We start from the raw sequence: 23,174 nt of genomic DNA, 5'->3' as shown, positions 1-23,174 counted from the left end.
TAGCTTACATATTCTCTCTCTCTCTCTCTTTTTTTTTTTTTTTTTTTTGAGATAGGTTCTTGTTCTGTCGTCCAGGCTGGAGTGCGGTGGCGTGACCTCTGCTTGCTGGCAACCTCCACCTCCCAGGTTCTAGCAATTCTCCCGCCTCAGCCTCCTGAGTAGCTGGGAGTACAGGCATGAGCCACCATGCCTGGTTAATTTTTGTATTTTTTAGTGGAGACGGGATTTTGCCATGTTGACCAGGTTGGTCTTGAACTCCTGCCCTCTGGTAATCCACCCACCTCAGCCTCCGAAAGTGCTGGGATTATAGGCTTGAGCCACCTCGCCCAGCCCTTTCTCACCATATTCTGAGACTGAAAATACCTTGCATGGCTGAAACTTTTGGTGTTAGTTTCCTGAGGCTGCCATGACAGATGACCACAAACTGAGTGGCTTAAAACAGCAGAAATGTTCCGTGCTCTCACAGTTCCGGACGCCAGAGGTTCAACAGCAAGGTGTCAGCAGGGTGCGTTCCTCATGGAGGCTTGGGGGAGAATCCATTCCGTGCTCTCACAGTTCCGGACGCCAGGGGTTCAACAGCAAGGTGTCAGCAGGGTGCGTTCCTCATGGAGGCTTGGGGGAGAATCCATTCCGTGCCTCTCTCCTAGCTCCTGATAGCTTGGGCAGTTCTTGACATTTCTTCACTTGCAGCCATGTCATTCTAATCTCTACCTCTGTCTTCACGTTGCATTCCCTCCGTGTCGTCTCAAACCTCTCTCCTTTCTCTTAGAAGGATAACAAAACTTGGATTTAGTGCCCACTGTACGCCCAGAATGATCTCATTTTAAGACTCTTTAACTTAATTATATCTGCAAAGACTAATTTACATAAGGTCACATTCACAGACACCGGGGTTAGGACTTGGACATGTCATTTTCGGGAACACTATTAACTCGCCACACCTCCTAAATCTGTACCTCTGACACCAGCTTCTCTCCTGGATTCCAGACCCACATTTCCAACTCCCTACCACATGGATGCAGAAGAATCTCACATACACATGTCCAACCTGGCATTTAGCATTTTTTTCTTCTTAATTCTAATCATCCTTGGCATTCTCCTGTGGGGGATGGCTCACCATCTGTCCACTCTTACAAGCGAGGAGCATGAGACTCATCCTGGATTCCTTCCTCTCTTACCTCCCACCTCCAATCAGGCACTGAGTTATGTTGATCCTCCTGGGACATGTCTCCCGAACTCCTCCATCCCCAGCATCTCCAGCGTGGTGTAACTCTATATTTCTCACCACCGCTTTTCCGGTAGATTCTTAAGTAGCTTCCTTCTCTGCTTCCTCCAGTTTATCTTTAAAACTGCAAATAGAGTTTTTCTCCTAAAGATTGTGAATCTGATCAGGGTAGAGGTCCATCATCTTTTATCTAAAACTCAGACTTCTAGACATTCAGAATCTTTTGGATGGAGGAAAAGCCAGATGTAGTGTATTATGTAGGTCTGGCATTGTACTACGGGCAGGACCCCACACCCAAACACGTAAGAGTGAAATACATGAATATTCACACGAAGAGGGGTAAATAAAGACCATAAATAGCCTCCTGTACATTCAGTCAGTGTTTGCTGCCAAGTGATTTTGTGCCAAACTTAGGAAAAAACCTTCAGTTGTCAGTTTTTAGAATCTCAAGAGTGTTGATAAAGGATCGTGGTCTTGTACTTTCTTTCTTGAAACTTCTCTCGGCTTCTGTTTGTCTCTTTCAGCGGGGTTTGAAAACCAGCGGAGGAGATGAGCTCAGAGACTGTGCGACAGCAGAATGGTCTGTTATGCGCCAGGCCTCACCATGGTCTAGGAGGCCTGTTGCAACCTGATTCCTGCCCTCCTCTTGACCTGAATCTGCACTACGCTGTCTCCTTCCTCTTCCCTTTGCCCTACCTCGCCAGTAGACGTTTCTGTTCCTGAAATAGTCCTGACTCAAGGCTTTGCACATGCTCTTCCCTTGTCTGAAATGCCTTCCTCCTATCTGTAGCTGGTTTCTCCTCCTCTTTCTGACTTCACCTTAAATATCATCATCTTTTGACTATATCCTATTAAATATTTCTTCCACTTCCCCCTAGTGTCATGCAAGGAGCATTAGTCTCATGCTGGATTCCTTCCTCTCTTACCTCCCACCTCCAATCAGGCACTGAGTTATGGTGAGTCATATATTTACTTACTTCCCCTTCATGGACTAATCACCTCTCATTAAGCCCCACTTCTCAACACGGTTGCATTGGGGATTAAGTTTTTAACGTATGTTTTTGGAATGATGCATTTAAACCACAGCAAAGCATGAAAATAAAATGCAAAAAATCAATTTCATAGCCCAGCTTAGGATTTAATGCTGCACTCTGTACAATAGGCGTTTGTGGTAATGAGGCTTCCAAGTTCAATTCTACAGAATTGGCTTGCCACCTGTTCTGTAAGTGAAGTTTTATTCCTTATTCTCTTACTATTGTCGACATTATTTCCTATTGCCTATGGCTGCTTTTTTTTTTTGAGACAGATTTTTCTCTTGTCACCCAGGCTGGAGTACAGTGGCCCGATCTCTGTTCACTGCAACCTCCACCTCCTGGGTTCAAGTGATTCTCCTGCCTCAGCCTCCTGAGTACCTGGGATTACAGGCACCCACCACCATGCCTGACTCGTTTTTGAATTTTTAGTGGAGATGGGGTTTCACCACGTTGACCAGACTGGTCTCGAACTCCTGACCTCAGGTGATCCACCCGTCTCGGCTTCCCAAAGTGTTGGGATTACAGATGGGAGCCACCGCACCTGGCCAGCTGCTTTCATAGTATGACAGGAAAGTTGAGTAGTCACGACAGACTGTGTGTCCCCAAAGCCAAAAATATTTACTCTCTGGCTCTTCACAAGACATGTTTGCCAGACCCTGCCCTGGAGTTATTCCATAGCAATCAGTTACATGATCTTTATTACATTACTCTATGAAATGATCTTATGTGTTATTTCATTCTCTTCTTCCCTACTGGAATGTGGATTCCAGGAGAGTTGGGACCTTGCCTGTGTTTGCTCATAACGGCAACCCCAGAGCGTCTGAAGACATTCAATAATATATTTTGTTTGCAGGTCTAAATAAATACATGCTGGGTGTACGTTGTGAGCAGAGTTGGTCTGACAACATGCTGAGGGGCTCAACCTGCCAAATATTTACTAGTCAGGGGAGGAAAGAATGGGATCAGGAGGTGGGGTGCATTTTTCTTCTCTGGATTTAGGTTGCTCAAAGTAAGTAGCCACCTATCTTCCCATATCTGTCATTTAAGATGTGTCTTAGTTTGTTTTGTGCTGCTAGAGCAAAACACCTGAGACTGGGTAGTTTATAAAGAACGAAGATTTGTTTCTTACAGTTATGGAGACAGGGAAGTCCAAGATCAAGGTGCCAGCAGGTTTGGAGTCTGGTGAGGGCTTGGTCTCTCTTCCCAAGATAGATAGCGCTTTGAACACTGAGGGAAACTGTTTGTTACATGTTACAAGAATGGAAGAGAAAAGTGGGGAAGAAGGAGAGAGGCAGAGAGAGCAAAGGGAGAGAGACAGAGACAACAAAGGAAGAGAGAGAGAGAGAGAGAGAGGGGGAGAGAGAGAGAGAGACCCAAACTCCTGCTTTTACAAGGAACTCACGTCGATGATAATGGCATTAATTTACTCCCTTCCCCCTCATGGCCTCATCACCTCTCATTAAGCCACACTTCTCAACACTGTTTCATTGGGGATGAAGTTTTTAATGTACACTTTTTGAGGGATGCACTCGAACAACAGCAAAGCATAAACATAAAATGCAGAAAATCAATTTCATAGCCCCACTTGGGATTTAATGGTGTGCTATCTTCAATAGGCTTTTGTGGTAATGAGGCTCCCAACCTTCTCAAAAGGCTCCAGCAGCCACATGGCAAAAATGCATGCAGCTGGCTCAGGCCACTTCCCTCCAAGACACCAAATCTCCTTCAAAATCAGTACATTATTAAAATGTTTTGGTTCCTAACACTCCCCTGGCTTTGTGGACTCATATAGGGCTTTACCACCTCCACAATGGGGCTGCTGTTGATGGAAGCCTTCATCCCTTACATAGCGTTTTCCTGGGTACAAATGATTCTTTACAGAAAATAAAAAAGCACACCAGCTTTTCCCACATTACGTGTTGCTGGATAAATCAATAGCAGACTTTCAGACTGAGGAAGGAAGTACTTTTGAAGAACGAAAGATGCTCGCTCAAGTGAAGGTGGGCTGGGGAGTAGGAAGAGGCAGCCGGGCCATGCTGGGTAGATTTCACACTCAGGCACCATCTGCTGGATGTGGAGGAGAGAAATGGAAGCATGTCCTCTCTGTAGTCCTCTGAGTAATGGGGATGTGTTATTTTAGAAACCCTGCGCATGCAGTAACCACTCTTGACTCCTGTCTTTCCCCCAGCCTCTGCACCTAGTACGCCAGTATGTTCTATAGGTACCACCTCGGAAATATTTTCTGCCCCCTTATCGTCATGAGTACATCTGGGTCAGCCACCGTCAGCTCACACTTGGACTAATGCAGTGGCCTCCTAACTGGTGTTCCTGTGTCTACTCCTGCTATAGTTTCAAAAACCCATTCTTGTCAGCTCAGCCAGAGTGATCTCACCAAAACAGAAGGCCATCTGTTCTGCCTGAAACCCTCGGATGTGCTCACCATGGCCCAGGAGGCTGAACAGTCCTGCCGTTGCATAGTTTCTGAGTTCATCTCTTCCAGGTTTTCTTCACTCCCACCCTTGGGACCCCCTCCTCCTCTTGCTGTTCCCCCAACACCCTAAGCTTGCTCCTCCTGAAAGCCCTTCCCCAGGCTGTTCATTTTTCCCTGCCCAGCGTTGCTGACCTTTCCTGCCGGCTGCTTCTGGTCATTCAGTTCTCAGCTCAAATGTCACCTCCTCAGAGAGGCTGCTCTGACCTCTTGTCTATAAGGGCCCTTCGGTGACTTTCTGTCATATGTCTGTATTATGTTCTCCATTGCACTCCTCCCTTTCTAAAATAGCCTGCTTCTTTTCTTTTCTTTTCTTTTTGAGACAGAGTCTCCCTCTGTCACCCAGGCTGGAGTGCAGTAGCGTGATCTTGACTCATAGCAACTCTGCCTCCCAGATTCAAGTGATTCTCCTGCCTCAGCCTCCCAAGTAGCTGGGACTACAGGCGTGCACCACCATGGCTGGCTAATTTTTGTATTTTTGGTGGAGACAGGGTCTCGCCATGTTGACCAGGCTGGTCTTGAACTCCTGTTTCTTTATTTCTGTACTTGCTTCTTATCTCTCTTGCTTTGCTGAATGCTTCAGCCCAACACTGGGCACAATGCTTCTGCACCCAATGCAGAATAGGCATTTAAGAAATAGCTATTGCAGGTCTGAATGCTACTTACCTAAAAGTAGTGAGTCCCCTTTTAAAGAACTGGGCACAGCCAGATCATTCATTCATTCAATACATTTCCTGAGTGCCTGCTTGCTGCCAGCCACTGTGCTAGATAAATGCTGCAGGTAGAGATAAGAAGACACAGCGCTGCCCTTAGGTAACTTTTTCTATGGGGTGGGAGGACTTATGTACCACTGGTGGCAGGCAGAGGCTTCAGCCTGGTCACTGCAAGTTCACAGAGCCATGGACAGCAACAAAAATCTTGCAGGAGCACCCAAGACTAGAACTTGGATCCTTCAATAGTAATGGGGATGTGTTGTTTTAGAAACCCTGAGTGATGTCACCAAAAATCTGTTCTGCTTAAAACCCTCTGATGTGCTCACCATGACCCAGGAGGCCCAAACAGTCTTGCTTCAGTAGAGTGGAGAAGACTTCCCAGAGGAGGCAGCATTTGAGTTGGGTTTTATAGGATGATTAGGAGATTGCTGTGAAAAGGAATGAAAGGGATCTAACAACTAGTCAAAACTAATATAGCAGAAGTAGAAATAACATAGGAAGGTTAAGGAGATAGATCTCCATAAAGCTTTGATTCTATGTTCTTTCAAGCAATGAAAAGGAAGTAGAGGAAGAGAGAGGGAGCTCCAGGGAGAGAGGAGAAGTGGATGTGAACAGCCATTCTTTACCTTCACTCTCTTCTTCCAAGTGATTGTGCTGCTATATTCTTTCAATTAGTTATCCCACAAACACTGAGCACCCCAGCACCAGGTGCGTCCAGATGCTAGGGATGCAGTAGTGAACAAGACGGACGATAATGTGCTCTCGGGCTGTTTGTAGTCCTGAAGAGGACAGATTTGTAGATAGAAAGCCCAGCGTGGTTGTGGTCTATCTGGCCAGTGTTTTATCTGGGAAACTGAGTCCTCACAACACTGGCAGTAAGGGTGTGGTGGTTACATGCACAGACCCTGGAGTCTGATCACACCCAGGTTGCAATCTGGCCTCTGACACTAGCTGGATATGTGATGTTGGAACCAGAGTTTCCTCTGGAGAAGCTGTGGGTCTCGGTTTTCTCTCAGGTAGTAAAAAAAGCAAATCATCTGGTTTCATGGAAGCGGGATGAACTGGAATAATGCACGTAAAGTGACTAGTGTCATCTAGCGTATCACAGGGGCTCAGTGCACGCAGCTGCTGTCACCATCATGGCCCCTGTTAGTTGAGCCCTTACTGTGGGCCAGACTGTGTGCTAAGTGCTTCACTTGGAGTTTTATAGTTGTCTTAGTCTGTTCAGGCTGTTAACAAAATACTGTCAGCTGGGTGGCTTATAAACAACAGAAATTTGTTTCTTGTAGTTCTGGAGGCCAAGATCAAGGTGCTGGCAGACTTGATGTCTGAGAAGGGCCTGTTTCCTAGTTCCCAGATGGCTGTCTTGTCACTGTATCCTCACATGGCAGGAAGGGGAAGGGAGCGCTCTGGGGCTCTTTTAATAAAGGCATTAATCCCATTCATGAGAGTTCCATCTTTATTACCCAATTACTTCCCAAAGGCCACACCTCCTAATGTCATCACATTGGTGATTACCTTACAGCATATGAATACTGGGTGGATACAAGCATTCAGACCATTGTACCAGCGAATCCGCACAACTCAATGACAGAGGTGTTATTATTATCTGCCTTTTATAGATGAAGATACTGGCCAGAGGCATTAAGTTACTTTCCCAAGATCATACAGCTAGTAGGTCATTCCAGCAGTGGGTAACTTCAGAATGCTCTGGACAGTGCCTTGCCTCTGATGGCCACAGAGACCCTGCTGCTCCCCTGGGCCAGGTCTGGGCATCTACTAAAGACTCACCAATGTGACGTCTGCCCAAACAAAGTCTGAGACTTTCTTCACAACTCCCGATCTCTTCTCCTGACCCTTCGGCCCACTGACTGTTACTTTAGGCCTGCAGTTTGCCTTTTGACCCTCAGTTTCTGAATCTGTCCAATGAGGGGGTTGTACCCAAGCACCCCTGAGATTCTGAGTCCCTGCATTGAAGGAGAGGCTGTTGGAATCAACTGAGCAGCAGTGAGAAGGCCTCCGGGCCCTCCCTGAGAGCCTGAGCATTTTGGAAGCAGCTCCTCGCCCCACTATGGGAGTCACTACTTGTTTCAGGGAGAGCACTGTCTTCTGGCTCTCCTCTCCACCCGCTAGCATCCTTGTTTGAAATTCATTCCTATAGGATTATCTGGCAAAGCGCATGTTTCTGGGTTCCAAGGGGTCCTCAGGACAAGCTTCAGGCAGAGTGGAAGCATGGCTCTTTGATTCCAGTGAACAGCTGAGATTGCTTCCGGCAGCAGTGAAGCCGGGATATTTAGGGGAGAAAGATTCTTTTCCCCCTTCTGAAATTCACTGCACTTGGCTGGGGTCAGTCCTCCTGCACCCTGGGAATCCATTGCAGTGAGGGAGGCTGTCCTCCCCTCTGCACAGACAAGACCCAGCAAGGATGACATGAGCTGCCTCGGACCGGGTATCTGACGTCAGGTTGGAGGATCTGAATTCCAGTGTAGACTCCCATGGCCAGTGTTGTGGTCTTGGCTAATTCACATTGTCTCTCTATGGCTCAGCTCCCATGTGGAAGATGGAAATATTTTCCTTACAGAGTAATTGTGAGAAACACGAAACACGGAGCAGGTGAAAACTTCACAGGAAGCGCCCTGGACCCGTGTAAATGCTCACTGCATGTGAAGAATGAATGAAAGTAGAGGGATATTTGGGCTCAATGGGGAAGACTCTTGGAGGAGCCAGACCTGTCCCGGAAAGGGGTCTTCTGGCTCTGAAGGTCATGAGATCTCATTTACTTGGTAAAACTAAGGTGGACAGCCACTTGGCACTTGGCTAAGTTTCTTCGTCTGTTTTGTTCATGGCTCTGTGTTGAGCATATTTCAGCACCTGGCACAGCACAAAATAGGTGCTCAAGAAATGCTTGGATGAATGAACGCTTTGCCAGAATGAACTGAGGCAGTGGATGGGGTGCAGGGTTAGGCCGGATAGTGTTTAAACTTGCTTCTAGTTCAGAGACTTTATGAATATTTGAACTTTAGAAGGGGCCTTAACAACAGTATTCTCCGTGCTTTCATGAATTAACCACTGCCTAGCCTTAGCCATCTCCAGCAAATGCTGGTCTGGGGCAGAAAGACAAAGAGCATCTCTTCCTTTAGGTTACCTGGAGAGGGCATTTGGAGAAGGAAATAGGGCTCTGTATGGAAGAAATTCTATTTTCTGCCCTTTGTGCCACCTGCCCACCCCCACTGCTAAGCATCAGAACTCTGAAACAGGGAGAGGGGAGATTCCTTCCTATTGGACACACATAGCCCTCTTCTGTTAATTCACTCGGCTTTCTGAGACTGCTGAACATGCTTCAGTCTTCCTCTACTGCTGGCATTTGTGTCTATGTAGGGAGCATGGTTGGAGAGATGAGAGGGAGGAGATACTGACAGGAGGGGAGAAACAACCTCTTCCTGCTCATCTCGACAAGGCAGAGTGATTTCCAGCCAGCTTCTTTCTCCCAGATGCCCCAGCCTCCCTAAGGTCTCTCCCTGGTCATCCACTCCTCTTATCTGCATTTCTTCGGGCCCAGGGAGTATCTGAGAAGGGAGAACTGTAAATTATGCTGTCAAATTGGATGGTACAAGAAAGTGGCAAGGAGATGAGAGGCAGGGCCTTTCCAGATAGCAGCCAGATGAAAACAGTTTATAAATAAGGCATGGGGGGGGCTACCGTCTGCACACTCTGTCCTTGACATCTGTACGCAGGCTCCGTGTTCCTGGAAGCCAGCCAAAGGCCGGTCTACAGATTTATTTCTTTACTTCTCCTGGCATGAAATCGTCCTCTGGATTCTACCTGTTAGCAGCCCATTCACATTGCCTAGTTTTTGAGCCAGTTCTCTCTCTCTCTGTCTATCTAAAAGGATGAGCTGTGTGATGGACTGAACATTTGTGTTCACCCCATGTCCCTAACAAACCTGAATTCATAGATTAAAGCCCCTGATCTCCAGTGTGTTGGTATTTGGAGTGGGGGCCCTTTGGGAGGTAATTAGTTTTAGATTAGGTCATGACAGTGGAGCCCCAATGATGGGATTAGTGTCCTTACATAAAGAAGAAGAGACTGAAACCCACTCTCTGCCCACCAAATGAGGATACAGCAAGAAGGTGACCATATGCAAGCCAAAAAGAGGACCCTCACCAGACACCGAATCTGCTGGCACTGTGATCTTGCACTTCTTAGCTTCCAAAACTATGAGAAATAAATGTATCATTTATGTTATCCAATGTGTGGCATTCTGCTCTAGCAGCCCGAGCAGACTTAGACAAACTGCAAATGCCAACTGGATTGTGGGCTCCATGAGGTTGAGTCTGGTTTATCTCTGAAACCCTCTGTGTCTAGCTCAGTCGATGTGGTTACACAATAAGTATTTGTAAAATGAATGAGTGAACAATTTTCCCCCGAAGGTAATTGCCCATTCTTCCTACCATCTTCCTCCAGATTGTTCTGATCCTCTTTTGCCTCATGTAAGTATGAATATGCAAGTGTGCATATGGCTGCAAATGAAAGAAAACCTGGATGATAGTGGATGAAACCATTCCGCATTTGTTGTTTTCTTAACAAGACAGAAGATAGGTAGTCCCAAGGTTAGTTCATTGTCTCAACAACGTCATCAGAAACCCAGGTCCTTCTGCGCTTCCTATTTTGCTATCTACTGACACTTCCCATGAATCCTGTTGATTTATATGAACCTTTTCTTTTTCCGTACAGTTTTTTTTTGGCGGTGGGGGGGTGGTTAAGATAAACGTCGAGTGCACTGGTTGTAAACTGATGGCTTCATGACATGTGTGTTTAGCTTTCAATATTTAAAAAAAATTTCAGTTAACTTCCAACATTAAACTAAAAAGCTTCTACACAGCAAATGAAATAATCGACAGAGGGAACAGGAAACCTGCAGAATGGGAGAAAATATTTGCAAACTGTGTAACCAGCAGGGGACTAATATTGAGAATTTATGAGGAATTCAGACAACTCAACAACAACAACAACAACAAAATCAATCTCATTAAAAAGTGAGCAAAGGATATGAATAGACATTTTTCAAAAGAAGACATAAAAATAGCTAAAAAGCATATGAGAAACTTCTCAACATCACTAATCGTCAGAGAGATGCAAAGTAAAACTACAACGAGACATAATTTTGCACCAGCCAGAATGGTTATTATTAGAAAGACAAAAAATAACAGATGTTGGCAAAGATGCAGAGAAAAAGGAATGTTTATACACTGTTGGTGGGAATGTAAATTAGTACAACCTCCATGGAAAACAGCATGGAGATTCCTCACAAAACTGAAAATAAAACTACCATTCAACCCATTGAACCCTCTACTGAGTATCTACCAAAGGAAAAGAAATTCTTATATCGGAAGTATACCTGTACTTGTACGTTTATTGCAGCACTGTTCACAGCAGCAAAGGCATAAAATCAGCCTCAGTGTCCATTAATGGACGCTTTGATAAAGCAGATGTGGCACGTATATGTAACAGAATATTACTGAGTCATAAACAAGAATGAAATCATGTCTTTTGCAGCAACATGGATGGAACTGGAGGCCTTTATCTTAAGTAAAACAACTCAGACACCAGAAAAACAAATACTGCATATTCTCAGTGATAAGTGGGAGCTAAATATGTAACACGTGGATATAGAATGTAGAACGATGGAGAGTGGAGACGTGGAAGGGTGGGGGATGCAGGAGGAGGGGGATGATGAGACATTCCTTCATGGGTACAATGTAGGTTTTTCAGGTGATGGATATACTAAAAGCCTTGGCTTCACCATTATGTAATCTATAAATGTAACAAATTTACAGTTGTACATCATACATTTATACAAATACAACATTTTAAAAAACATGGGATGTTTTACATAAAACTCCAGAATTTTGAATCCACTTAAAAAAATTACTTGGAAAGATACTTGGCCACAGCAAGCAGAAACTGGTGGTGGTTGCCCTCTTTAAATAGAATGAGTGAGGTCCCGTTGTCCTGGGTTCCACCACTTCCTGTTGGTTACACCAGATCAGCTTTACTCTTTTTTTTTTTTTTTTGAGATGCAGTTTCTCTGTTGTTACCCAGACTGAAGTGCAATGGCGCAATCTCGGCTCACCGCAACCTCCGCCTCCTGGGTTCAAGCAATTCTCCTGCCTCAGCCTCCCAAGTAGCTGGGACTACAGGCGCGCACCACCATGCCCAGCTAATTTTTTTGTATTTTTAGTAGAGACGGGGTTTCACCTTGTTGACCAGGATGGTCTCGATCTCTTGACCTCGTGATCCACCCACCTTGGCCTCCCAAAGTGCTGGGATTATAGGCGTGAGCCACCACACCTGGCCCAGCTTTACTCATTCATGTTGCCTGAAAAAATTCCCTGCAGGTAATTGAGTCTGAACCCCTCCTTTAAAGGATCTTTACTCCTTTGGCCTGTGGTTTCAGGCCATCCATGAGACGGCTTTGGGAGCTACTTACCCCCAGGTTTGCTCTAGACTACATCACCCAATCTTCAATTGTTGGTTGTTCATGGATTCCTCCCATTGGCTCTATAGGAATCTCAAACCCTCCCACTCTTTGAACTGATGTTTTAAGCATCCCACCTCAAAATGTGAAGCAGTATTAACATTTTGTGTGCATGAGAATCTAAATAAATACACTAATGTTGTAATAGATTCAGAAAATACAGAATAATGTAAAGCAATGAGAATCAATCATTATTTCACCACTCCTATAAGCCTATTAATACTTCTGAATGTATGTATTAATAATGTATTGGATTTATTGGGCATTTACAATATGGTAGGCTCCATTCTAAGTGCTGTCCATATGTTATTTTATTCAGTTCTCCAAACATCCTTACAAGGTAGATATTATTCTTATCTTCCTTTCACAAATGACAAAGTTGAGTCATAAAGAAGCTTAATACATTTCCTAAGGACACACAACTAATCCATGTTGAAGTCTTGCTCTCAATCAAGCCGTCTGGCTCTGGGATGAACATTCTCGTAAATGACACCGCGCTACTCAGTATGTGTATGCATGCCTATTTCATTTATAGTTTACTGGAGATTGCATCAGCCACTCCAGGAAACAGTGCAATGAAAATTCCCCTGCTGAGTTTTTAAGGAACTCTCTGAAATGACCCAAGTAAGCCCTAGTATTTGGGAGTATTTTTCCACTTATTTTTCAATTGCTATTCCCTCTTAGCTTTCTCCTGGCCTACCAGACTCTTTGGTTGACTCAAGGGGTCAAGACATTGACAAGGCATGCCTTTCTACGTTTGGTGTTCCTTATTATTAATATGAAGCTGATACTTTTTTTTTTTTTTTTTTTTTTTTTTACAAATACAGAGGGACAGGGGAAAGAAGCAAAGAAATGAACTTTTATTTCAGAGCTATTGTGTATCTAGCACTTGACATTCATGATCTCACAATATGCTGTACAGATGGGCATTATTAGTTTCTTTCTTTTTTTTTTTTTTTGGTGAGGAGGGAAAGGCAGATTCACATGTTCAAGGGCACACCTCCAGAAGCAGCGAACTGGAATTCGAATCCATGTGGTGGTAATTTTAGAGTTCACCTTTTTTTCAACTCTTCTGAATGTGCTATATTAGATAATGCCACTAATTATAATTGAAAACGTAGCCATCACATAATTTTGTCAGAATTATGAATTATCTGTTGAGAATGTTCTGTGTCCTTTCTTAGGGCATCACAGGGAGATACGTGTCACCCTGTATGTTGATTGATTTATGGGTATACTCACTTTATGTCACTGAGCTGACCCTGAAAAAGCTGGTGTAAGTTAAAGTTTTGAACATAGAATAACTTGGAAGCACAATTTTGTGCACTCCATATAAAGGTGGAGCCCCAATGTATTGTAAATCAATATAAAGGGGGAACTGTATTGTATTCCTTTGTAACATGTGTGTATTAGTTTGTTTCATGTTACTACAAAGGAATATCTGAGATTGGATAATATAAATAAAGAGGTTTACTTTGGCTCATAATTCTGCAGGCTCTACAGGAAGCATGGTGCTGCCATCTGCTTCTGGTGAGGGCCGCAGAAAGCTTACAGGCCTCAGTACAAGCTTCTCTCATGCTGTGAGAGAGGGAGCAAGAGAGAGGAGGAAATCCCAGGCTCTTTTAAACAACCAGATCTCATGAGCTCATAGAATAAGAACTCACTCATTATCATGAGGGAAACACCAAAACTTTCATGAGGGATCTGCTCCCATGGCCCAGACACCTCCCACCAGGCCGCACCTGATCTATGAGAAGGTCATTAATCTACGTATTTTCAAATACAAATTTATTCGATCCTCATAGCAACTCTATGATGTAGGTATTGTACTGTGTTTAGGTTCATAAGACACCAGAGGAAACTAAGGTACAGAAATGTCCAATAACTTACCCAATGTCATAGAGCTAGCAAGTGGGAGGAATTGAACCCAGATGGTTTGGGGCTAGAACCGGTGCATGTGGACACACATTGGAAGTCACATTTCAACATGAGATTTGGAAGAGACAGATCATCCAAACTATATCAACATGGAATATAGCTGTTCTGTGAACTTCTCTTTTGTGAAAAATCTGGTTTTCTTACATAGAGGTACCCATGTTGTGATGATGTATGACTGCACACAACTACAGTTTAAACCATCTTTGATTTTTAAAATTCTCCCTCAATTTGTTATAGCAGCATTATAGGACCATGTGTGGTCTTCTATTACGTGGTATGAACTTTTGAAGCACAAAAACAAACAAATGTCTTTTGAATGAATCGATTTAGTGATCAAATACTATGTGACAAGAATGAAGGTCTGAAGGGAAGACAGACGTGTAAACACACATATACAATAGTGTGATCAATATAACAAAATATATATTGTCTACCATCAATTTATTCAAAAGCATTTAATATTTAGCTCCAACTCTGAGTCATGCTATGATATAAAGGCTGGATATACCGTGAAGAGAAAAAGAAAATATATGCCCCACTTCTCTTGAGTTTTTGCTTTTTCCACACATATCTGCACAGGAGGCAGGATGTTATGGTGTCCACATACATAGGTTCTAGCCCCAAATTGTCTGGGTTCAAATTCTCCCTTTTGCTAGCTCTATGACCTTGGGTAAGTTATGTAATGTTTCTGTGCCTCAGTTTCCTCTGGTGTCTTATGGACCTAAAAGCAATATAATACCTACCTCATAGAGTTGTGATGAGGATCGAATAAATTAGTATTTGAAAATACTTAGATTAATGACCTCCTCATAGTGAAGGCAAAATGGCATTTGCCAATGAAGCAAGTGGAGTGGTAATGTCATAAGCCTGAATTGTTCTACTTTTATCAGGTCCACATGCCACCTGTACCATCTCTTATCTTTAAATTGACACACATTAAAACTTAAATGTTTATGTACCACCAAACACCACAAGTTAGCCTCATTTTGCCAGATGGGATACATTGCCATAGATCTAATGATTGCACAGGGCACTTCCTCTGTAAAGCCCTCTTTATTCTCCAGGCAAGATCAGCAATAGCATCCTCTGTGCTTTCACAGCGCTTTGTGCCAAGCTCTGGTAAGTGCAACCCAGAATACCTGGAGCTCAGTCCTTACTCTTGGCACATTGGCCCATATGAGGCTGATCCTTTGGTTTGCCTTGCCCTTGTGGTCCCAGACCTATAAATATTGAAAACCAGAAAAATTGCACTTTATGGAATTTTTAAGACATAGGGAAAACTTAGAGAAGCTCTTTGCATGAAGCACTCAATAACTGTCAGATGTCATTATAGGGGCATCTGTGTGCTGATGTGTCCATCGAGAGAACGCACACAGAAATGACACTTGCCAGGTAAGGAAGACTGCCACCTGAGATGGAGGGAGCTTTGGAATAAGCATTGGGCAGAGCTAAGTAGGGTGTATGTTTGGAGTGCATGGGAATGAAGGGTCATGTTCTGAAGCTGTTTCTGACTCCATCTTTATGAGGTAGAAAGGAAAGGAGCAGACGCTCATGTATTCTGCCCGAATGGCCGAGAGTGAGGGCTGAACTCGAAGACGTTGCTGCAGAGGAGAGGAAATGATTATCTTTTATTTTGGGGGTCTGGAGGAAGCCATGCTTCCATTGGTTTCAAATGGTGTAGAAAGGGGTTCACCAGGCAAACAGTAATAAAAATTCATCCTAGGTAGAGAGAACAGCTTAGAACAAATGCACACAAAACCATGAAATATTTGATTGATTGTTGACATTTTGACAATATTTGATTGTAGCAGATCTGCAGAAGAGTTTCAAGAGTAGAGGATTTAGAATTAAGTAGAGCATTAGTCATTAAGGTCCTTGAGGGTCCCAAGATGCTCCTGAATATATTAAAAGGTTGAATAAGAATAAAAAATTCCCCATGCTGAACCACTTCTGCTGAGTGCATTCTGAAACAAATTTTTTAAAAAGTAGATTTCTTTTTAATACTTCTGCATTAACCAGTCTGAGGAAGCTGGCATTTAAAGACATAAGTGTTTCTGAAATACCCCACCACAGCAAAATATCTGAAAATGTTTCTTAATTGTTAGAAAAAAACTATTTCTGTACATGCTTGGAACGAGTTGTTTTAAACACCACCCTTCAACAGACCATCTTTCCAGCCCCAAGTGGCTGAGGATTGTGGTACTGAGTGGTTTAATAGAGATGCCGTTGTCTCTTGCTTGCTTATCACGCCTCCACTTCGATGTATAATGTTACTTTTTTGCTGGGTAGGTGCCCTAAAAGGTTGCTATAGATGTATATCTCAACACATGAAACAGTGTCAGATGATCAGTCAAGCTGCCTCTATGTAACCGGCCTGGCAAAGGCATTTAAAAATCCTTTTGCCAAAATGTACTTGAATCCATCCCATTTGAATGAGCTCCATGCACACTGGCCACAGCCATGACCTTTTCAATCTGCCTCAAGCAAATACATGTCCTTAAACAGCTTGCTTTGGAAAGCAGACTTCCCGAGGGGAAGAAAGAGGAAGGTCATGCTTGCTTTACAAGCAGCCTCTCTGCTGCTATACCACCTCCAAGAAATACCCCTGGCCCTGGCCCTTGGTGTTCACTGACCTTGCCCTTCCTTGAGTGCACATATTGATTAGAGTTGGTACTGGGCAGTGTAGTTCTTGGGTATCGGTTGTCTTGAAGTTCTCTCAAATTGTCATTGTCATTGTTATAGGCATCAAAAATGCTTATAGCTCCAGAACATGCCAGACTCATCCCTCTGGGACTCTGCTACTGCACCTGCATCCTCTCATTCCTCTGCGCTGCTCCTGCTACTTGGAACGCTCATTCCCTCTCTTTGCTGCTAGACTATAGTCGTCTGCCTGGGTTGCCTCAACAAAATGCTATAGACAGGGTGGCCTAAACAGTAGACATTTATTTTTTCTGCAGAATGGAAATTTCAAGATTAAGGTGCCAATTCAGTTCAGGTGTAATTCTTTTGGAAAGCTTTATCTAATTCCCTTTACATGGGTTGCATTCCCTCTCTGCAAATTCCTCTTATCACAGCTCAGCTGAGCTGTGCCATTGCAGACCATTTATTTGCCTCTCTTCCTCACCTTCCTAGGTGCCTTACCTTCCTAGATTGTGAGCCACCTGAGGGTGGAGACTTGTCCTTCGTTCTTATGTACTATGCAGTGTATGTGGGAGGTAGGAAGTGTTCTATAAACAATTTAATGAAAGTAGGAGCAATTGCTTTTAGAAGAAATACATAATGGATGAACTTGCTGTCCACTCCTGGTAGCACCCCCAATCACTACACTCTTTGTAGGGCTTTTATTGTTCTCCTGGTCTTCTAGGGAGAGAGAAGTAGTGATGCTTGATTTCTCCTTGGATGGCTGTTTCTAACCCTTACCTGATCAGACCTTATCCAACTCGTCCTGTGCCTCTTGTTCCATCTGTGTCTATATATGTATGTGTAACCATGCAGGTGCGTTTCTATAAGTTCTCCATGGCTATAGCAGTGGATCTCAACCCTGCTTACGTGTTAGAATCACTAAAGTTAATGCCATTAGCAGAACAGATCATGAATGTCAATTTACATTCCAGATACCATGAAAGCAGCTTTCTTTTGGGCTTCCTAGCTAACCAACCTCCTAACTAGGGTAGGGAAAGGAAAATAGCTCTGACATCTGTTCAGTGGGACCTCGAATTTTCAGCCAATGTGTTCAATTCCATCCTTGTTTGATCACCCAAAAAAAGTCATCAGTTTAAGTCAAAGTATATTTCTGAGTTTAGGAGAGCAGATTCTTGGGACAGACTCTCTAAGAGTGACTATCTGTTGGGCAGGATGGGAGAATCCTTTTATTCACCAATCTACAGTTTGCAACTTCTTGGGTTTTTTTTTTTTCCAACTTTTTCTGACAATCTTACATGTCTGGGCAATATGCATGCTTCTAGGTACACAGGGAGGAAACTCACATACATTGAGATGGGGAGAAGAAAAGCACAGGATCAAATGCTTATGCTCTCTTCACAGCTTTATTCTGGCATATAGTCGCTGGTCAGGAAACAGTGGTTGAGTGGTTGAGTGACTAAACATTTTCTGCCTACATTTCTTTCTTTGGCAAAATTGTGTTTCTTACTTCCTCAAGAATATTAAGGTTTCTCTAAGAATCCCCATGACCCTAGACCAAATATGGGGTGGTGGTTCAGGCAGGTTGCTGAACCATGATTTTTAAGCCTGGGAGCAATTTTCATTGTGGATGACACTTTACTAAGTGTGGTTAGTATGTGAGCGTGGACACCTGGTGAGTGTTCACCTCCTTCATTTGGAGCTAACTACCTGTTTCTCCCATTCTATGTTGTAAGCCACATACGCTGATCACTACACTCCAACTTCCTAGGGGCTTTACTTCCTACGGGAGACTAGGCCTTCCATATATAAGCATGTATGAATATTTCTTTTCTTTTATTTTTTCTCTGAGTCTTACTCTGTTGCCCAGGCTGGAGTACAGTGTCACGATCTTGGGTCACTGCAACCTCTGCCTCCCAGATTCAAGCAATTCTCATGCCTCAGCCTCCCAGGTTGCTGAGATTATAGGCACGTGCCACCATGCATGGCTAATTTTTGTATTTTTAATAGAGAAGAGGTTTCACCATATTGGTCAGGCTGGTCTTGAACTCCTAGTCTCAAATGATCCACCTGCCTCGGCCTTCCAAAGTGCTGGAATTATACATGTGAGCCACTATGCCTGGCCAGAGTCTGTGTGTGTGTTTTTCTAAGCTCTCCATCGGTCTTAGCAGTGGTTTTCCTGCCACTGGCTTTATTTTCTTATCTAGCATTCCCTAGCAATCCTTGGTTCCCTTCTTGCAGGCTCTGCTACCATAGTCTGCTATTGTATACTTGCTTATTCCACTATTATATCATACGACACTAGATTGAATTTGCAAAACTTTTATTCTTTTTTTTTTTTTTTTGAGACAGAGTCTCACTCTGTCACTCAGGCTGCAGTGCAGTGGCACAATCTTGGCTCACTGCACCCTCCGCCTCCTGGGTTCAAGTGATTCTCCTGCCTCAGACTCCTGAGTAGCTGGGATTACAGGCGTGTGCCACCATGCCCAGCTAATTTTGGTATTTTTAGTAGAGATGGGGCTTCACCATGTTGGTCAGGCTGGTCTCAAATTCCTGACCTCGTGATCTGCCAGCCTCGACCTTCCAAAGTGTTGGGATTGCAGGTGTGAGCCCTGGCATCCAGCTGCCTCGGTATTTTTATGGGTGGATATGTGTGCTGGAGTCTATGACCTTGGTTATTTGCTTCTGTAGTTGCTTTGCTCCATCCTTAGACTTCTCCTTCTCTACAGAAGTTTCCCTTGGCAACTCTGTGTCCTCTCACTGGAGCATGTAGCTGTTAATGGTCCCTTGGCCACAGATGCAGCCCTCAGGAGCCCAGAGCACTACCTCCATCTCTTCCATTTATACACTCCCATAGCAAGGTTAGCACCTTTGTCTCTCTTCAGGCCACTTAGGTGTGACACTGAACTAAAGGCTGAAATTTGGGGCAGCTGATGTATCTCCCACCACATTTTCCTTCTACTCTTCATCAAAGAAGATGTATGAATTTGTTTTCTCACCTCCTCTATAGTCCGCAACTTACTTTTTTTTTTTTTTTTTTTTTTTTTGAGACAGTGTCTAACTCTCTTGCCCAGGCTGGAGTGCAGTTGTGCCATCCTAGCTCACTGCAACCTCTGTCTGTGGTTCAAGTGATTTTCCCACCTCAGCCTCCCGAGTAGCTAGGACTACAGGGATGCACCACTATGCCTGGCTATTTTTTATTTTTATTTTTTGATACAGATGGGGTTTCACCATGTTGGCCAGGCTGGTCTCAAACTCCTGATCGCAGGTGATCCACTCGCCTCAGCATCCCAAAATGCTGGGATTACAGGTGTGACCCTCTGCACCTGGCCAATCTGCATCTTACTCTTATCTGTCTTTGCCACTCTACCAAAATGTCTCATGAGAAGATCTCCAAAGATCGGCATATTATTAAATTCAGTGGATGCGTTTCCATGTTGATCTTGCTTGATGTTGTACCAGTTGTCAGTATTCTTGACAAAACCTTCTTCCTTCTTGTGGCTCATGGTCTCAGAGTCAAAGTCAGTGATCCTAGAGAAGAGATCAAGATGAGTAGAGGAATGGAAGAACCAACAGGGGCATGTTTTGTCCCTGTTTATGATAAAGTAGAACCTGAACATTATAACACACTGAACTTAATTCCATGGAGTTCCAATACAGATAGCAAAGAGATGGTTTATGGACATTTGAGAAAAACAAGTCCCTTGCAGCTAACCTGTATGCACATTTGCTAAACTCACAACTTTGCTTTAAAAGGAAAGTTCTGTGATCGGCAGATAATGAAATGCCTAAGATATAATAACTATAATGATAATAATGACACTTCTGAGGACAGGTCCCTTATGCATCTTATTCATAGTTCTGTCCCTTCACCTAGAACAGTGACTGACACACAATAGGTGATCAATACATATTTCTCAAATAAATTAACAACAAAGCTCATACTTGTTGAACACTATGTGCCAGAGAAAGACATGGAAATAAAATTTATTAAAATTACATATAATGATTATAATAACAACACTTACAGAACAAACTGAGTGCCAGGAATCAATTTAAAGCATTTTACATATATTACATCTATTAATGTTATTAAATGCTACAGACTGAATTGTGTCTCCCTCAAAAAAAAAATCATACGTTGAAGCCTGAACCCCCAACATCTTAGAATGTAACTGTATTTGGGGATAGTTAGAGCCTTTAAAGAGGTGATTACATTAAAATGAGGTCATGAGGGTAGGCTGTCATCTGCTATGACTGGTAGCCTTATAAGAAGAAGAGATTAGGGCTGGGCATAGCAGCTCATGCCTGTAATCCCAGCACTTCAGGAGGCTGAGGCAGGAGGATCCCTTGAGGTCAGGAATTTGAGACCAGCCAGGGCAACGTGAAAAGATGCCTGTGTCTACAAAAAAATATTTTTAAAAAATTAGCCAGGTGTGGTGGTACCCACCTATAGTCCTAGCTACTCAGGAGACTGAAGTGGAAGGATTGCTTGGGCCCAGGGGTTCGAGGCTGCAGTGAGCTATGATCACCACTGCACTCCAGCCCAGGTGACAGAGTGAGATTCCGTCTCAAAAAAAAAGACGTAAGAAATGATTAGGACACAGACACACACAGAAGGATGACCATATGGGAACACAGGGAGAAGATGCCTATCTTTAAGCCAAGGAGAAAGGCCTTCGAAGAAACCAATTTTGCTGACGTCTTGCTTTCAGAATTCTAGCCTCCAAAATTGTAAGGAGATACATTTCTGTTTCGTAAGTTACTCAGTCTAGGCTCACACCTGTAATCCCAGCACTTTGGGAGGCCAAGGTGGGTAGATCACTTGAGGTCAGGAGTTTGAGACCAGCCTGGCCAACATGGTGAAATCCTGTCTCTACTAAAAAATACAAAACTTAGCCTGACATGGTGGCGTGTATCTATAATTCCAGCTACTAGGGAGGCTGAGGCAGGAGAATCTCTTGAACCTGGGAGGTGGAGGTTGCAGTGAGCCAAGTTTGCACCACTGCACTCCAGCCTGGGCAACAGATTGAAACTCTTGTCTCAAAAAAAAAAAAAAAATTAAATAGGACCAAAATAGACCACATCCTTTAGGGAGCCCTGTTAGACTACAAACTCCATGAGGTCAGCCATCACATCTGCCCCACTGCATAGCACAGTGCTTGGCACATAAATATCCCTCCTTCTATCTGTGTTATGAATGAATGAGCAGTCATTGTTGTTGGGATACAGAAGACCAAGAGACCTGAAGGCGGTCCTCAAAGGTTTGAAGAGCCGAGTGGACACCACAAGAGGCTTACTGATTTGAAAGTTCACAATGATGGTGTGGACATTACAAAAAAAGTAAATTTCAGCTGTTACATCAAAGAAGAGCCTTCTTAAAAGTAAAGGGTTGAACAGTGATTCATGAGTTTGATGTCTACAGAGGCCATTAAGCCTGAGGCTGGGTAGTTTTCAGGAATGCCTGAGAAAGTATTCCCTGTTGCCTGAGGGTTCGAGGTAAGCCCCTCTGAGATCCCTGAATGGAGACCTAACTTGCAGGATTCATAGAAAAGACTTGTATAGTACAATGAAGTTGATCAGCCTTCAAATACCAGGTTGGTGGCTTTTCAGCTGTGTAATCTTGGGGAAATGATCCACTCTTCCTGAGTTCCAAGTTCTTCATGAACACCATCGGCTTATGATGCCTGTAATAAAGGTAGGATTAGCTTTTGCTACTTATCACAGAAAAGCTCAGATGCCACTCACTTGAGTGAAATAGAAATGTGGTTTTTATTTCTCCCAGAAATGTAGTGTGCGGGTAGTGTAGTGTAGTGTGGAAGTTCCTTTTCTTTTCTGCCCCATCATCCTCATGTTCACTTCATGACTCAAGCTACCATTAAGGACTACCCCTACCTCCACCCTCACATTCTAGGTTGTAGGAACTGTGGGGGTGGGGTGGGAAAAAGACTTTTTTTTTTTTTGACAGAATTTCGCTCTTTTGCCCAGGCTGAAGTGAAGTGGCATGATCTCTGTTCACTGCAACCTCTGACCCCTGGGTTCAAGTGGTTCTCCTGCCTCAGCCTCCCAAGCAGCTGGGATTACATGCACCTCCCACCACATCTGGCTAATTTTTGTATCTTTTTTAGTAGAGATGGGGTTTTACTATGTTGGCCAGGCTGGTCTTGAAATCCTGACCTCAGATGATCCACCCACCTTGGGCTTTCGAAGTGTTAGGATTACAGGCATGAGCCACTGTGCCCAGCCCCTTCTGCTTTTATCTAACTGGCCACAGCTTAGTCTCATGGCCAGAACTGACTGCCAGGGAGGCCGAGAAATGTTCCCTTTGCTCCTCCTTCCCCAAACAAGTATGACTCTGTCACTAAAAAGAAGGCAGAATGGATATCATGCCACAATTGCCACTGTTTGCTCCTCCCCCTGGCAGAGTTCTATGTGGGTGAGAGAGATAATCCAGTATATATCACATGTCTGAGCATAGTAGATGCTCATTAAACTGTCATTCTATTCTTATTCTACAGTAATTTGTAAGCAGATGGAACTTCAGTATGGCAACAGGAAATCAGTTAGACCACAGTCTCTTCAGGAAGACTTTCTAGAG

The 23,174-nt window shown here is 43.8% G+C and overlaps 1 protein-coding gene across 11 annotated transcripts in view; it reads left to right on the top strand.

Moving 5' to 3' along the window:
• LOC144577990 (uncharacterized) overlaps positions 1-23,174 on the top strand; it is a 206,605-nt gene that overhangs the window by 51,424 nt on the left and 132,007 nt on the right. The window contains exon 1 of one of the 11 annotated variants that reach the window (XR_013522901.1): positions 5-2,181. The exons of 7 other annotated variants lie outside the window; for them this stretch is intronic. The gene's annotated coding sequence lies outside the window, so the exon portion shown is untranslated. Of the gene's footprint in view, positions 1-4 lie in introns of those variants that run through there. 3 more of the 11 variants (XR_013522899.1, XR_013522900.1, XR_013522898.1) reach the window with 3 other exon arrangements.

Source organism: Callithrix jacchus, chromosome 1, assembly GCF_049354715.1.
Source record: "Callithrix jacchus isolate 240 chromosome 1, calJac240_pri, whole genome shotgun sequence".
NCBI classification, from domain to species: Eukaryota; Metazoa; Chordata; class Mammalia; order Primates; family Cebidae; genus Callithrix; species Callithrix jacchus.
The sequence above is the reverse complement of the archived record's forward strand: the minus strand, read 5'-3'. Positions and strand labels throughout refer to the sequence as shown.